Raw genomic sequence first — 16,332 nt, 5'->3', positions numbered from 1 at the left:
ATAACAGGAGCTGGCTTTTACGTACAGCTGGTCTCCCACTGCAACAGCCAGGATCACAGGTACAATATGTGCAGTCCTAACTTTTTAACTTTTCCATGCTTTGGTCTCATTGACACACACTCAAAAACTTTGACAATAACAGATTGCTCCCTCTCTGTGCCTATTAGCACCGCTGCAGCATGTTCGCTAAATTACAATAATATTCCATGACAGTCAGAGGTCTAACAATAGCTTCTGTGTCTGCCATGTACAGCAATCAATTCTACTTGCATTTTTTGCATCACCATGACAGCATGAGGGGTATGAGAGTTATGTGACTGGAGGCAGTTCAGACTAATATTAAGGGCAGGAATGCACTCTGGACCTACTACGCTGTCAATCCCAATGGATTTTTAACTTGCATAGTCAGACCCCAAAATGGCGTAAATGAGGAACTTGAAAGAACTTAAAAGAATCTGAAGACCCACCTCTTCCGACAAGCCTACAACCTGCAGTAACCACCGATCGACCAAACCGCTGCATGACCAGCTCTACCCTCACCTACTGTATTCTCACCCATCCCTTGTAGATTGTGAGCCTTCGCGGGCAGGGTCCTCTCTCCTACTGTACCAGTTATGACTTGTATTGTTCAAGATTATTGTACTTGTTATTATGTATACCCCTCCTCACTTGTAAAGCGCCATGGAATAAATGGCGCTATAACAATAAATAATAATAATAATAATAATAATAACTTCTTATTACAGGCTTCTGTAAGCAATCTTGAAATAGGGAATCTCTATATTCTTCAACTTCTTTTGCACAGGAACCGTTGGACTGTTACTTGGGATTAGTTCTATATAGCTTTTTTTTCTATGTATATTTATTTTTTCCTTTTGTTTATCCCACTAAACATTTATTGAATTGGCTCGTTGGAACACATATCCACATGTGTATAATGGGAATGATTTCTTCACAGTTTTCCACTAGATTCAACAGTGTCTCATTAGTGACCATTAGGGTTGAGCGAAACAGATCGGACAAAATCAAATATCGCCTACTTTCGGCAAAGTCGGGTTTCATGAAACCCGACCCGATCCTAGTGTGGTATTGGCCAAACGCGTTTCGTATGACGCTTTCAGCACCATTTTTCAGCCAATGAAGGCAGATGCAGGGTGTGGGCAGCATGATGACATAGGTCTCGGTCCCCACCATCTTGAAGAAGGGCATGACAGTGATTGGCTTGATTTCTGCAAGGTCACAGGGGCTATAAAGGGGCGTGAATGCCGACCGCCATCTTACTTCTGCCGATCTTAGCATATGGAGAGGTTGCTGCATCTTCATTAGAAGAAGGGCTATAGTTAGGGAGGGAAGATTAACCCCCAAACTGCTTGTCCTGTAGCGATTTCCACTGTCCAACACCACCTTTTTTTTGCAGGGACAGTGGAGGCTATATTTTTGTGCATCAGCTCTGTAGCTTATTAGGCTGCCTTATATGGCTCCCTGATAGCTGCATTGCTATTTGCATGCTGCTGTGCAAACCAACTGCTTTTTTAAAAGCAAAAATCCTGTTGCTCCTTTCTGCACAGTTATCTTGTTTATTTGTCCACACTTTTGTGTGCAGCAGTCCTTTTTATTGCTGCCATACTTGTCCTGAGACTATTGTAGGGAGATTGAAATTGTACTACAGTCCATGTATTTTTTCATATATCTTCCAGCCACTTTCTGCCACTTACATTGTGTTGTTTTGTACACAGGGCCTGAGTTTTGGTTCAGTCTCCAAAAAATAAGAAGTGAGATTCAAATTCTCACAAAGTGGATATACTTCAGTCCTGTTAGTTTGTCGTATATCAGCCAGCCACTTTCTGCCACTTACATTGTGTTGTTTTATGCACAGGGCTTGAGTTTTGGTTCAGTCTCCCCCCAAAAAAGGGAGATTTAAATTCTCAACAAGTTTATACACACCTTCTACCTTGTTTTACAGTACCATATAACGGTTGTTATTTTGGTTAGATTTTCCAAAAAATGAGGAAGTCTGGTGGAAGAGCCCGTGGGCGGTGGTTGCCAGCTGGCACAAGCACCCGTGTGAGTGCCGTTTGCCTGGACAGGTGGGTGGGCCCACTCTTGGGCGACGGCACTGGCACAGGGTCCCTCATAGTTGAATGAAGTGTCTCTGATGGTGGTGGTGCACAACCAACGTCAGACACATCGTCGTAATATGAGGGGCCCTGTGCCAGTACCGCCACCCACGAGAGAGTGTTCCCCCAGCACGAACAGTGCTCTACCACTTGCAATACTTACCTCTCCCTGCTCCACCACTGTGTAGTCTGTGCTGTTAAATCCTTCAATGGCACTGCCAATAAAAATTTGTTGAAATGATAGATGATAGTTAAAATATACAGGGGCCCTGGCCTCCATTTAGACCAGTTAATACATTGCGCCTACTACCACTGTTTGCTACTCAGCAGAGGAGCCCACCCCTGTACCTAGCTATGCCACCTGTTTATTTATGAACACTTTTTTGGCAGACATTTAGCCCACTTTATTATTTGGGCCTACTAACTTAGTCTGCTACTCATTACAATTTTCCGACACTGAGCAAAGCAATGTCACCTGTTTATTTATGAACACTTTTTTGGCAGACATTTAGCCCACTTTATTATTTGGGCCTACTAACTGTCTCTGCCACTCATTACAGTTTTCCTCCACTGAACAAAGCAATACTGCCTGTTTAATCCTGTTACCAATTTTGAACTGCATTTAGCCTACTTTTTTATTTGGGCCTATATCTGTGTTTCCTCCTCATCCTGCCCATTGCCCAGCTACTGCTAGATGAGTCTGCTGGTACATTGACCCAGACCACTACATTCCCCTTGCACTCTACACAGCTAGAATCTGACCCTGCTGAAAGTCAGGTTCCCCTTCCCGCATACTATACCACCTTACACGGGGACAAAGAGGAAGGTGCAGATGAAAGTGCAGGTTCCTTCATCAGGTGGGGGGGCATACTCATTGGCGATGTCACTGGCACAGGGCCCCTCATAGTACACAAAAGTGTCTCAGCCGGTGGGAGGCACCACCCACCGTCAAACTCACCGCCATACTATGAGGGGCCCTGTGCCTGTGCCAACGAGTGGGCACCCACTGCTTGCTCAGGATCACAGCACTTGCAAAGTTGAAATACTTACCTCTCCATGCTCCACCGCCGTGACGTATTCCGTGTTTCCTGGGCCCACAAAAATCTTGAGCCAGCCCTACCCCCACAACTTTAGCCAAATGACCCCCAGTTTTCAGTGCCTAACTATTATTATGCAAATTGCCTCTTCTGAGAAAAGGAGGACTTAACTCTATAGCGCCACCTGTTGGAAGTAGCGATCCTACAAGTCACAATCAACCCTCTAACGAGTCATGCAATATGACTTAGGATAAAAGCCAAATCAGTATCTCAATTCACAGACACGGTGTTTCGGGCTGTTGGCCCTCGTCAGTGCGAAGCATGAGAACTGATTTGGCTAAGTGAGAGGCTCTGGACTGGGGTCTAAGGGTATCGTTTCTCCTTATGGAGAGTGATATACCATCTCTGGCTTGTCAAGGTAAGGAGGCTTATTTGCCGTACAATGCTCCTCTGGGAAATTAAATATGCAAATTGCCTCTTCTGAGAAAAAGAGGACTTAACTCTATAGCGCCACCTGTTGGAAGTAGCGATCCTACAAGTCACAATCAACCCTCTAACGAGTCGTGCAATATGACTTAGGATAAAAGCCAAATCAGTATCTCAATTCGCAGACACGGTGTTTAGGGCTGTTGGCCCTCGTCAGTGCGAAGCATGATAACTGATTTGGCTAGGTGAGAGGCTCTGGACTGGGGTCTAAGGGGTATCATTTCTCCTTATGGAGAGTGACATACCATCTCTGGCTTGTCAAGGTAAGGAGGCTTATTTGCCGTATTATTATAAAGTAAATTAAGATTGACAAGCTTAAGTAATAAGAATTGATGTTTTTGGCATTAAAATGGGCACTGTAGGAGTTTTCCTGTCCTCCACTCACTGCCGACTTTGATTCCCCATTGACTTGCATTGGGTTTCGTGTTTCAGTCGGCCCCCCACTTTTCGCAATAATCGGCCGATTTCACCCGACCCGAGTTTTGACAATGTCAGGTTTCGTGAAACCCGACCCGATCAGAAAAAAGTAAAAGTCGCTTAACTCTAGTGACCATTTTTTGGTCACTCTATATAGATTATAATATTGTTTGCACAACTGTAGTTATGTTTTGTGTCCTTTCTATTTCCTAATGCACATGCAATAAATCTTCATCATGTCAATTCATATTTTTTCACATACTGATGGCACAATGAAACAGCCTCAATATGTTGACTGATTACTTTTCACAGTTTATTGGCACAATTTTATCTTTTTATACATTTCATTTCATATGTATTCCTAATATTTTCTCATTCTCATCATTTTTTTAAATATTTTATTTTTTACATTTTATTTATGTTTTATTATTATTAAATTTATATTATTTTTATTTATTTTCCTTATTTTTGTTTATTTATGTTCAAAATTAATTTCCGGAAATATTAACATTTGCAAATAAATTTGTGTATTTTCGATCAACTGCCCATATTTTCTTATTGGTGGATGCTTGCACATGCACAAGAATCACACCTTAATTTTCTGTTTCACATATTCAAAAAGACTGACCACATGACAGTGACCTCTGTATCTAGTATATGGTCATGCTTGAGCATGCGTGAGTAGCACGATTTATTTCTTCTCAATGCTGATGAGGAATTTGGTCATGTGAATGATGGTCACATGATCAGGTGATCTATCAATATAACTTAGAGCATGCTTGTGTACTACAGTTCCTTTAAGCCCTTCTGCCCCCAGCCCCCAGCCCCCAATCTGCTTTTACCTTCCTGACCAGGCCAAGTTTTACAATTCTGACCAGTGTCACTTTATCTGGTAATAACTCTGGAATGCTCCAACGTATCCCACTGATTATGAAATTTGTTGTGCAATTTTCCTAGAGTATGCTAATACCCTATACGTGGTGAAAAACAACTGTTTGATTGGATGGCAGAGCATGGAAGGGAAGGAGCGCCTTTTCACTTTTTGGAGAGCAAAATTGGTTGAAATCGAGAGCAGATGCCATGTCACGTCAAACAATGGAAAACTCCACAAGTGATTCCACTTTGGAAACTATACCCCTCAAGTAACTTATCTAGAAGTGTGGTGAGCACTTTAAACTCCCAGATATTTTTCTGAATTTTATAAAGTTGAGCAGTGAACATGAAAAGATACATTTTTACCTGCAATAATGTTGTTTGCTCCAATTTTTTTTTCATTTTTCATTTTGACAAAAGTAGCAGGAGAAAAAACACAGTTCAAATTGTTACGTAATTTCTACTGAGTATGCTGATATCCGTTATGTAGATGAAAACTACTGTTTTCAAACCTCGTACATATAATTTCTGAAAGCTACTTTTTGTACGCATGGCAGGACTTAGAAGGGCAGGAGGGCCATTTGACTTTTGGAGCAAAAAATAGGCTTGAATAGATTCTGGAAGCCATGTTAAATTTGCAGAGCCCCTGATGTACCTAAAAAGTGGAAATCTCCCCCAATTAGCTCATTTTTTTTCCTCAAAAATCTTGGTTTTGTCCCAAATTTTTCATTTTTATAAGGGTAACAGGAGAAATTGGACCAAAGAACCCCAGCTGTTTGGGCAAACGGCAGGGGTCGGAAGGTAAGATGCGCCAAATAAATTCTGGAGCTCAATTTTTGGTGGAATAGAATAGATTGTGGATGTCATGTCACATTTGACGAGCCCATCACATGACAAAACAGCAGAAATCCGCATGAGTGACCCCATTTTGGAAATTATACCACTTAAGGAATTCACCTAGGGGTTTTTGTAAGCATTTTTAACTTTCTGGCAATTAACAGAATTGTATAACATTTGGTTCAATGGAAAATTACCTTTTTTCCAATAAAATCTTGTTTTGGCCCCAAGTTTTCAATTTTCAAAAGAATTAATAGGAGGAAATGGACCATACAATTTTTAGCACAGTATTTCCTGAGTGCATCAATACTCCAAATGTGTTCAAAAGCTACTTTTGAGAAACAGTGAAAAGTTTAGAAGGGAAGGAGCACTACATTGGAGTTCATATTTTGCAGAAATTGTTTGAGGGTGCCATGTCACATTGACTTGGGCACAGTAGCCTAGCTACCAGAAGGGCAGAGGGGGCCATTGCCCCAGGCCCTGTGCTCTGAGGGGGCCTACCTGGAGCTACGCTACTGTATTGTTGTGTGCACAGCACGCCGATACAGTTACATTCTGCAGCAGAGCAGGGAGAATTGATCTCCCTGCTCTGCCTTCCATCCACTTTGGGGCCCCTGAGCAGGCAGGGGAGCCTGGTGCCAGCAGTGTGCCCCCGCCTGTCATCGCAGTTTCAGCTGTATTGGCATTTAGCTTACACAGCAGACCGCATTGATGAGAGAAGGAGTGCTACTCTCCATCTCCCATCATCCCCCTGTCAGCGACTGACTCAGACACTGACAGCGGGTGCGATGACATCACTACCCGGCACCCGCTGTCCGGAAATGTGCAGGCACTTGGAGCAGCGGAGGAGGCAGGAAGAAGAGAGGTGAATATTTATTTATTTTTATGAGGGCTGCCTTACACTACAGAATCTGCCTATGGGGGGAATCCTTATACTATGGAGTCTGCCTATGGAGGGGGACTGCCTTATACTACAGTCTGCCTATAGGGGAGCAGCCTTATACTACAGAGTCTGCCTATGGGGGCTCCCTTATTACAGAGTCTGCCTAGAGGGGGCTGCCTTATTACAGAGTCTGCCTATGGGTGCTGCCTTGAAATATAGAGTCTGCCTATGGGGGCTGCTTTATGCTATAGAGTCTGATTATGGGGGCTGCCTTATGCTAAAGAGTCTGCCTATGGGGGCTACATTATACAATATAGAGTAGGCTTATGGGGGTGCATTATACAATATAGAGTAGGCCTATGGGGAGTGCATTACACTATATTGAGGACTATCTGGTGCTTTATACTATATGGAGGCTATCTAGGGGGCAATCATAGAGTGTGGATATTACAGTGAGGGGGTCATCTTACAGTGTTGGAGCCATAAAACAGTTTGGGGCTACTAAGGGGTCAGTATACTGTGTGAGTTGTACTATACAGTGATGGGGAATTATACTGAGTATAAGAGAGCATCCTACTTTGTTTAGGGGAGCTGTACAGGTGGGAGACTCTGGACATTATTAAATGTAAAGTGGGCACTTATTGCTATAAGGGAACTCAGGTTTCTGTGACTATCAAAGGGGCACAAAGAGGGCATTATTACTTTCTAGGAGGCAAAATATGGGCACTGTTTTCTAGAGCACTTGCACCTGGCATTACTATATTACAGATGGTTGCTTTAGAATTTAGAAGGCACATAGAACCACACAGCAGATGCAGTAATAGCGACACATACGGCAGCAGCAGCAGCTCAGTATTGGGATATCAGCAGGATGAGGAGTTTGTGCAGGTTGGGAATAGATGGTGATGGGGCTGGTATATGAGAAGGTAAATGTGTACTTGTTGTATTCTCTGCAGCTGAGTCCTCCCTGGAAGAAGTTGTCATGTTGGTCTGGGCCAGATGGAAAAGACGGGAAAAATGAACAATTCAATCAGATAAAACGTCAGCAGTAAGTCATTATCTGTAACTGTGATGTAATTTCTTATATGTTCTGTAGGACTGGTATGTGCCACTGACCATATGGTGGTAACATCCATGTTGGTCTGTGTATAGAGATTATTTTCAGCAACATCATTGTCATCTGCTGACGTTCTCCACTCTTTGGGTGCATCACCGAGTTGTAATCAAGGTTACCTGGTTAGTGCCCCACTCAGAATCTTCACCCCCCTGAATAAAAACCCTAGCTACGCCTCTGCTTGGGCACCAGTATCTGAATGCAGTATATCTATTTCTAGTGTCTGTGTTATTCAGCTATCATCTGCCTCCAACAGCCGAGGGTGAAATGGAGTTCTGCCCGATGCTGTTAACCTGTTAAATGCAGTTGTCAATCTGTGACAGTGACATTAACAGCATAACAATAGGTGGGCACACTGTAACTGCTCATAGGCACTGCTGCGATGTGATCAAGGGTGTTATGACCTGGTGGTTACGGAGAAGCACTGATATGACCTGGTGGGTAAAATGAATCATGGACAAACTCTGAGGAGGTGGTAGCTTTACTGACCGCAGTTCCTAATCCTAACACAAACACTAGAAATAGCCGTGGAGTGTTCCTGACTCTCCCTAGACACCTCGACACAGCCTAAGAACTAACTACCCCTAAAGATGGAAACAGAAAACTATCTTGCCTCAGAGAAATTCCCAAAAGGAAAGATAGCCCCCCACAAATATTAACTGTGAGTAGAGAGGGAAATGACATACACAGAGATGAAAACAGATTTTAGCAAAGGAGGCCAATTTCTAATCTAGATAGACAGAAATAGAAAAGGATACTGTGCGGTCAGTATTAAAAACAATAAAAATCCACGCAGAGTTTACAAAAATGATCTCCACACCGACTCACGGTGTGGAGGGGCAAATCTGCTTCCCCAGAGCTTCCAGCTAGCTTGAATAATTCATAATGACAAGCTGGACAAAAAGGAACATAACTTAAACTGAGCAGTAAAGTCCAAAACAAATGGACAACCAAAGAACTAGCAAGAACTTATCTTATGCTGAAATGGACAGGCCATCAGAGAAATCCAAGGAGAGATCTGAATCCAACCCAGAGAACATTGACAGCTGGCATGGACTACAGACCAGAGCCAAGTTAAATAGCAAGGCCAGGGGAGCCGATTAGTGAAAGCAGCTGCTGCGGCCAAACTCAAGGAGCAGCAGTTCCACTCGAAACCACCAGAGGGAGCCCAAGGGCAGAACTCACAAAAGTACCATTCATAACCACAGGAGGGAGCCCAAGAACGGAATTCACAACACAAGGGATGCCAATGAATTGCAATGACAATCAGGGATCTGTGCTTAGCAGACATTCATAAAAGACCATGATTTTTGCTATACACAGCAGTACTGTAGCACTGCTGTAATTTCTCCTCAGCATGCCTATATTCCATATGAGGGAGAAAACCACTGCCTTGACGCACAGCAGAGATGAAAAGAGAAGGAGTGTCAAGGAATGTATTAAGATGTGATGAGCACCTTGAATGCCCAGGTACTTCATTGAAGTATATAACGTTGTGCCGAGAAAATAATAAATCACATTTTCCTCTCAAAAAATGTTATTTTAGCCCCAAATATTGCATTGTCATAAAGGCTAACAGGAGAAATTGCACCATTTAATTTGTAGTGCAATTTCTCCTCAGTACGCTGATGTCCCATATGAGGGAAAAACTACTGTTTGGGCGCATGGCAGGGCTCAGGAAGAAAGAGCGTCTTTTGGCTTTTTGAATATAAAATTTCCTGGTATCATTAGTGGATGTCATGTCCCAATTGGAGGGTCCTTGATGTGCCTAAACAGTAGAAACTCCCCACAAGTGACCCCATTTTTTAAACTAGACCCCTCATGGAATATATTTACATGTGCGGCGATAACCTTGATCTCTCAGGTGCTTCACAGAAGTCTATAATGTTAAGCCATGAAATTAATACCATCACATTTTACCCACAAAAATGTTATTTTAGCCCCAAATGTAACATTTTTAAAAGGATAACAGGAGAAATTGCACCATACAATTTGTTGTGTGATTTATCCTGAGTATGTCAATACCCCAAATGTGGGGAACACTACTTTAGAGGCACTGTGCAAAGCTCAGAAGTGAATAGGCACCATATCAGATCAGAGATTAGATTTTGCTGGAATGGTTTGAGGGTGCCATGCCATATTGGCAGAGCCCCTGAGGTGCCAGAACAACAGAAACCCTCTATATGTGAATTCAGTGATCATATTGATACCACATGTGCTTCACAGACATTTATACCAGCGATGAGCGATGAAGAAAGATTAAATTACATTTTCAACACTGAAATGTTTTTTTAGCACCAAGTTTTTAAATTTTCTAAGGGATAATAGGAATTTTTTTTACAACAAACTGAGGTCGATTTTTTCCTGAGTGCACCAACATCCTACAGGTAATCGTGAAATATTTTTCAGGCACAGTACAAAGCTCAGAAGAAGGAGCACCAGATTTTATGTGACCTCATTTTACAAACTACACTACTCAATTAAATCATCTAAAGGATACAATGATCTTATTTAAGATGCAGGGCAGTGAAGAAAAAATAACTACATTATTACCACCAAAATTTCTTTTTAGCCCCAAATTTTACATTTATGCACAAGAAGTGGATATAAATGGCACCACAATTTGTCCCACAATTTCTACTGAACGTGGCAATACTCCATATGTGGCTGTACAGAGCTACTTAGCCATATGGAGAGACTCGGGAGGAACAAAGTGTTTTTTGCCTCCTGGAGTGCAGATGTTCCTAGAACAGTTTGCAGACTCCATATACAGGGATCCTAATTGCTAGAAGACCAGAGTCCCCCTCAAGTGACCCTATTTAGGAAACTATACCCCTTGGGTAATTTATCTACAGGTGAAATTATGATTTTGACTCCATTGGTATTTTCCAGAAGCAAGCAGCAAAGAATCAACCATACCAGATTTATATCGGGTTTTTATGTGTGTCTAATGCATATAGTTTTTGCATGACAACATTTTGAGATCTCTAATTTTTCCATATTTTGGCCCAAAAAGTCGTGTGATGGCTTCTTTTTAGAGGGGTGAGTTGATGTTTTTATTGGTACCATTTTCAGGCACATGACGTTCTTTGATCGCTTTCGATTCCAATTTTTGGAAGAATGAACAAAAAACAGCAATTCAGGAATTTCTTTTTGGGGGAGTGTTTATTTGATTTCATGTGTGTTAAATTTGATAAGTTAATTTTATTCTTCAGGTCTGTACAATTGCAGCGATACCTCGTTTATATTGTTTATTTATGCTTTGGTGCTTTTACACAATAAAAACAATTTTACAGAAAAATAGTTATTTTTGCATCGCTTTGATCTGAGAGCTATAACTTTTTTAATTTTTCCGCTGATGGAGCTGTGTGGTGGCTTGTTTTTTGCGTACAAGATGATGTTTTCAGCAGTACTATGTTTATTAATATCCGTACTTTTTTTATGACGTTTTATTCCACTTTTTGTTCAGCAGTGTGATGATAAAGCATTGTTTTTTACTTGTTTTTATTTATTTTATTATGGTGTTCATTTAAGGGGGACAGTTTTATAGGTCGGGTCTTTGCAGACGCGGCAATACCAAACTTTTATTGTTTATATTTAAGAAAAAATATTTATTGATTGATTCAATATCTTTTTATTTTATTATTATTATTATTATTTTTGATATTTTTACAATTATTTAAACCGTGTAGTCTCTGATCCAGAGGCAAATGGGTTGACATCCCTTTGCCGACTCCCAGAATGCTGCAATCGCATTCAATCGCAGAATTTCAGGGGTTGAAGTGTCGGGAGCTGTGCGTGACCTCTCCTGGCAGAATCAGCTGACCCCCGATGGCAATTGCCAGCACACAGCCCGTGTGCATGGGCGATCGTGATGATGTAATAATCTGTACCTGGTCAAATAGGCCCAGGGCACAGGGACGGGTTATTATGTCAGATGTCAGAAAGGGGTTAAAAATTAAGAAACTGTCATGTCGGACGCTGTTCATACTAGGGCGTTTGACAGACAGCGGTAATTCCGCTTTTGTCCACTATGCGCTCAGTGGCGTCGGCTAGATTTTAACTAGCTGGTTAATTTAGCTGTTGCTCGGATTGGAAGCTGGGTCACGCCCACTGCCTTTAAATTGTTCTTCTGAACATTGGGCGTCGCCGATTATAGCTTCTGTCTTGTGCTTGGTTATCTCAGTCTGGAGTGGTGGTCTAGGACAAGGAGTATCATATCTGGTGGTGTATATTTCCCTTTGTCATATTTTCCTCCTTCCTATATTTGTATTTGTTTTGACCTGTGCACTTACTGTGTATTTCTGAGTGACTGCGGCATGGTGTATATTTTCCGTTATCCTTGTCTGTGCTAACTGTGGGTATTGGTTAGTGGTCTCTTCACTGGGAGGTGGGTGATAGTTTCAGCCAGAGGTTGTAACAGGAGACAGGGTGAGGATGGAGGCCCAGACATGCACACCATCAGTGTAAACTCTGGGAGAAGGGTCAGTCAGAGTTTCCCAGAGTTGAGGGAAATCGCAGGGGCCCGGGTTATTAGCTCTTGCCTATCTAGACACCTAGGTCTCCCGTGACATTATAATCGGCCTACATTATATGAATTCCATGGATCCCATGACTTCCATAACCCGCCAGTTGGAGGCGCTGCCCCTACAGGTCACTGAGTTGAGGGGGACAGTGCAGCAACAGGGACTAGCTGTATCTAATATGCAAGCTGGAGCAGCAGGTAGAGTTGCTGAGCCTAAGTTTCCTTTGCCTGAAAGGTTTGCTGGGGAACGCAGTAAATTTGTTACTTTCCGTGAAGCTTGCAAACTTTATTTTCGTATGCGCCCGATCTCCTCAGGTAATGAGGCTCAGCGTGTGGGCCTAGTGTTGTCTTTACTAAACGGGGATCCTCAAGCATGGGCGTTTTCTTTGCCTTCTGATTCTGCTGCATTTAACTCAGTGGAGAGTTTTTTTTCTGCTCTTGGACACATTTATGATGATCCTGACAGAATGGCTCTAGCAGAATCTAAGATACGTGCTATTCGACAGGGGGAGCATGTTGCAGAGGATTACTGTTCTGAATTTCGCCGCTGGGCGGTCGCCACACACAGTGGAATGATCCCGCGCTGCGGAGTCAGTTTATTCATGGGGTTTCTGGAAGGGTTAAAAAAGCCCTCCTGATGTACGAGACTCCTGCTTCTCTAGATTCCGCTATGAGTCTTGTTGTCCGCATTGATCGTCATTTGCGTCAGGGGGAGCATGAGACGCCGCATATGGGAGAAGGTGTAGGTTCACGTGAGGTTGCTGCAGGTGAGCCCACGGAGCCTATGCAAATCGCAGGGGTGTCACATGTTAAGCGTCGAGCCCCTGTGCTCAAGAAGCAGGGAGCCTGTTTTTACTGTGGTAAAACTGGTCATTTTGTTAACATTTGTCCTCTGCTGTCTAAGAAAAACGCAACGGCAGAAAACTTCTAAGCTCAGAGGGTGTGGAGGAGGCCAATCTGAGCTTATGCATATCCTCTATGGTGGTTTCTCAATGCATGCTCCCTGCCAAAGTTATCGTCACTGGCAGAGAGCTGCCAATCACTGTTTTTGTGGATAGCGGTTCTGCCACAAATCTCATTGATGAGGAGTTTGCGCGCACAGCAGGTTTTAGGATCGAAAAACTGCCTCATCCTATCCGTGTGGTCACCATCAATGCAGCTCCTCTCTCACAGGGGGAGATTACTGAGTTTGTGGCTGAGGTGAAACTCCACATTGGGGTTCTACATTCCGAGCAGGTTACATGTAAGGTGCTCAGGAATCTTCCTGCACAGGTGGTTTTGGGTTTCCCATGGTTGTCTATGCACAACCCGGTTATTGATTGGAAAACTCAGGACATAATTCAGTGGAGCGAGTTCTGCCAGGAGAATTGCCTGGCCACATGTGTGTCTGCTGTGACTTCAAGCGTTCCTGAGTCACTTCTGGATTTTGCGGATGTGTTCTCTGAGAAGGGTTGTTCAGAGTTGCCACCACATCGCTCCTATGACTGTACTATCAGGTTTAAACCAGGGGCCAAATTGCCTAAAGCAAGGATGTTTAACATCTCCGGTCCGGAGAGACAAGCGTTAAAGGATTACATTGCTGACAGTTTGAGCAAAGGGCACATCAGGCCTTCATCTTCGCCTGTGGCAGCGGGGTTCTTCTTCGTTAAGAAGAAAGATGGCGGACTACGCCCATGTCTGAATTTCAGGGAGTTGAACCAGATTACGGTTCGTGATCCATACCCTATGCCACTGATACCAGATTTGTTCAACCAGGTGGCAGGTGCTAAGTGGTTTACCAAGCTTGACCTCAAGGGGGCGTGTAACCTCATAAGAGTCCGTCAAGGTGATGAGTGGAAGACAGCTTTTAATACCCCTGAGGGTCATTTTGAAAATTTGGTGATGCCATTTGGGTTGACAAACGCACCAACAGTGTTCCAACATTTCATAAATGATGTGTTCTCACATGTTTTGGGGAAATTCGTTATTGTATACCTGGATGACATTCTCATATATTCTAGCGACCGTGATACTCATTTAGATCATGTCAGGCAGGTGTTACAGCTTCTCAGAGAGAATAAGCTCTATGCAAAACTTGAGAAATGTGTATTTTCAGTTCAGGAGTTGCCTTTCTTGGGTTATATTGTGTCTGCTTCTGGGTTTAAAATGGACACCGCTAAGGTGCAAGCGGTGTTGCATTGGGAACGGCCTGATAACCTAAAAGCACTTCAGCGGTTCCTTGGGTTTTCAAACTACTATAGGAAGTTTATCAAGGATGTTTCTATCATTGCTAAACCGCTAACAGACATGACTAAAAAGGGTACCAATTTCTCCGTTTGGCCTGAGGCCGCTGTGCGCGCATTTGAGTTTCTTAAGAACAGTTTTGTTTCGGCCCCCATTCTTGTGCAGCCAGACATATCAAAACCTTTTGTTGTGGAAGTCGATGTGTCTGAGGTTGGTGTGGGGGTGGTGTTGTCACAAGGCTCATCCTTGAGCGATTTGCGTCCTTGCGCCTATTTCTCCAAGAAACTGTTGTCTGCCGAATGTAACTACGATATCAGCAACAGGGAGTTGTTGGCAATCAAGTTGGCCTTTGAGGAATGGCGACACTTCTTGAAGGGGTCAGTTCATCAGGTTACTGTAATTACCGACCATAAGAATTTGCTTTATTTGGAGTCTGCCAAGCGTCTATCTCCCAGGCAGGCTCGCTGGGCATTGTTTTTCACGCGGTTCAACATTGTTGTTACTTACAGACCTGAATCTAAAAACACTAAGGCGGATGCTCTGTCCAGGTGTTTTCCGGGGGGGAACCTCGGGAAGATCCGGTACCCATCCTCCAAAAGGGTGTTGTGGTTTCGGCTCTCACAACCGAGGTTGAGGCTGAGATTGCCGAGGCTCAGGAGGAGGTACCATCTGAGCTTCCCATCAACAAATCGTTTGTACCGCTTCATCTCCGCTTAAAGGTTTTGGCGGAGAATCATGATGCTGTCCTAGCTGGCCACCCAGGGGTCAGGGGTACTTTGGAGTTGGTGTCACATCGGTTTTGGTGGCCCAAAATCCGACAGAACGTGGTCTCATACGTGTACACTACTTCCTCTCGAGGTACCTAGTAAGCCATGGACAGAGATCTCCATGGATTTTATCACTGACTTGCCCTCCTCAGCTGGGAACATGGTCATTTTGGTGATTGTTGATCGGTTCTCAAAAATGTCACACTTTGTGTCCTTGCCTTCGTTGCCTAACGCTAAGACTCTGGCTCTGGTATTTGTGCAGGAGGTGGTCAGACTTCAAGGGGTTCCGTCTGACATCGTTTCCGATAGAGGTACTCAGTTTGTGGCAAAATTTTGGAAAGCGTTTTGCTCACAGCTGGGGATCAAGTTGTCTCATTCTTCAGCGTTTCATCCTCATTCGAATGGTCAGACCGAGCGTATGAACCAAAATTTGGAGCAGTACTTACGCTGCTTTGTTTCTGATAACCAGGAGGAGTGGTCGACGTTCCTTCCTTTGGCTGAGTTTGCCATTAATAATCACTGCCAGGAGTCTTCTGGGGAGTCTCCATTTTTTTGTGTTTACGGGCAACATCCTCAATTTTGTACTTTGAGTCAGGGGGGCTCTTCTGGCGTCTCCAGTCTGGAGGAGAGTTAAACAGCGCTTGTTGAGCGTGGGTGCTAGGTACAAATGTGTGGCTAACAGAAGGCGTGTGCCAGGTCCGGACCTGATGACTGGGTGTGGTTATCCACAAAAAACATAAGACTCAAAATACCATCCCTTAAATTGGGTCCTAGGTTTATTGGTCCTTTTAAGGTCATCGCTGTCGTTAACCCAGTAGTTTACCGTTTGGAGCTTCCTACGGTGTATAAGATACACAACATGTTCCACAGATCGTTGCTAAAAAAGATGGTGGGTCTTGGGGACGCGACAACGATGCCTTCCCCAGTCTTGGTGGATGGTAATTTGGAATTTGAAGTCTCCAAGGTGGTTGACTCTCGTGTAGTGCGCCGCACCTTACAGTATTTGGTACACTGGCGTGGTTATGGGCCGGAGGAGAGGTCTTGGGTGCCAGC

The sequence above is a fragment of the Ranitomeya variabilis genome, chromosome 6, assembly GCF_051348905.1.
Source record: "Ranitomeya variabilis isolate aRanVar5 chromosome 6, aRanVar5.hap1, whole genome shotgun sequence".
NCBI classification, from domain to species: domain Eukaryota; kingdom Metazoa; phylum Chordata; class Amphibia; order Anura; family Dendrobatidae; genus Ranitomeya; species Ranitomeya variabilis.
The sequence above is the reverse complement of the archived record's forward strand: the minus strand, read 5'-3'. Positions refer to the sequence as shown.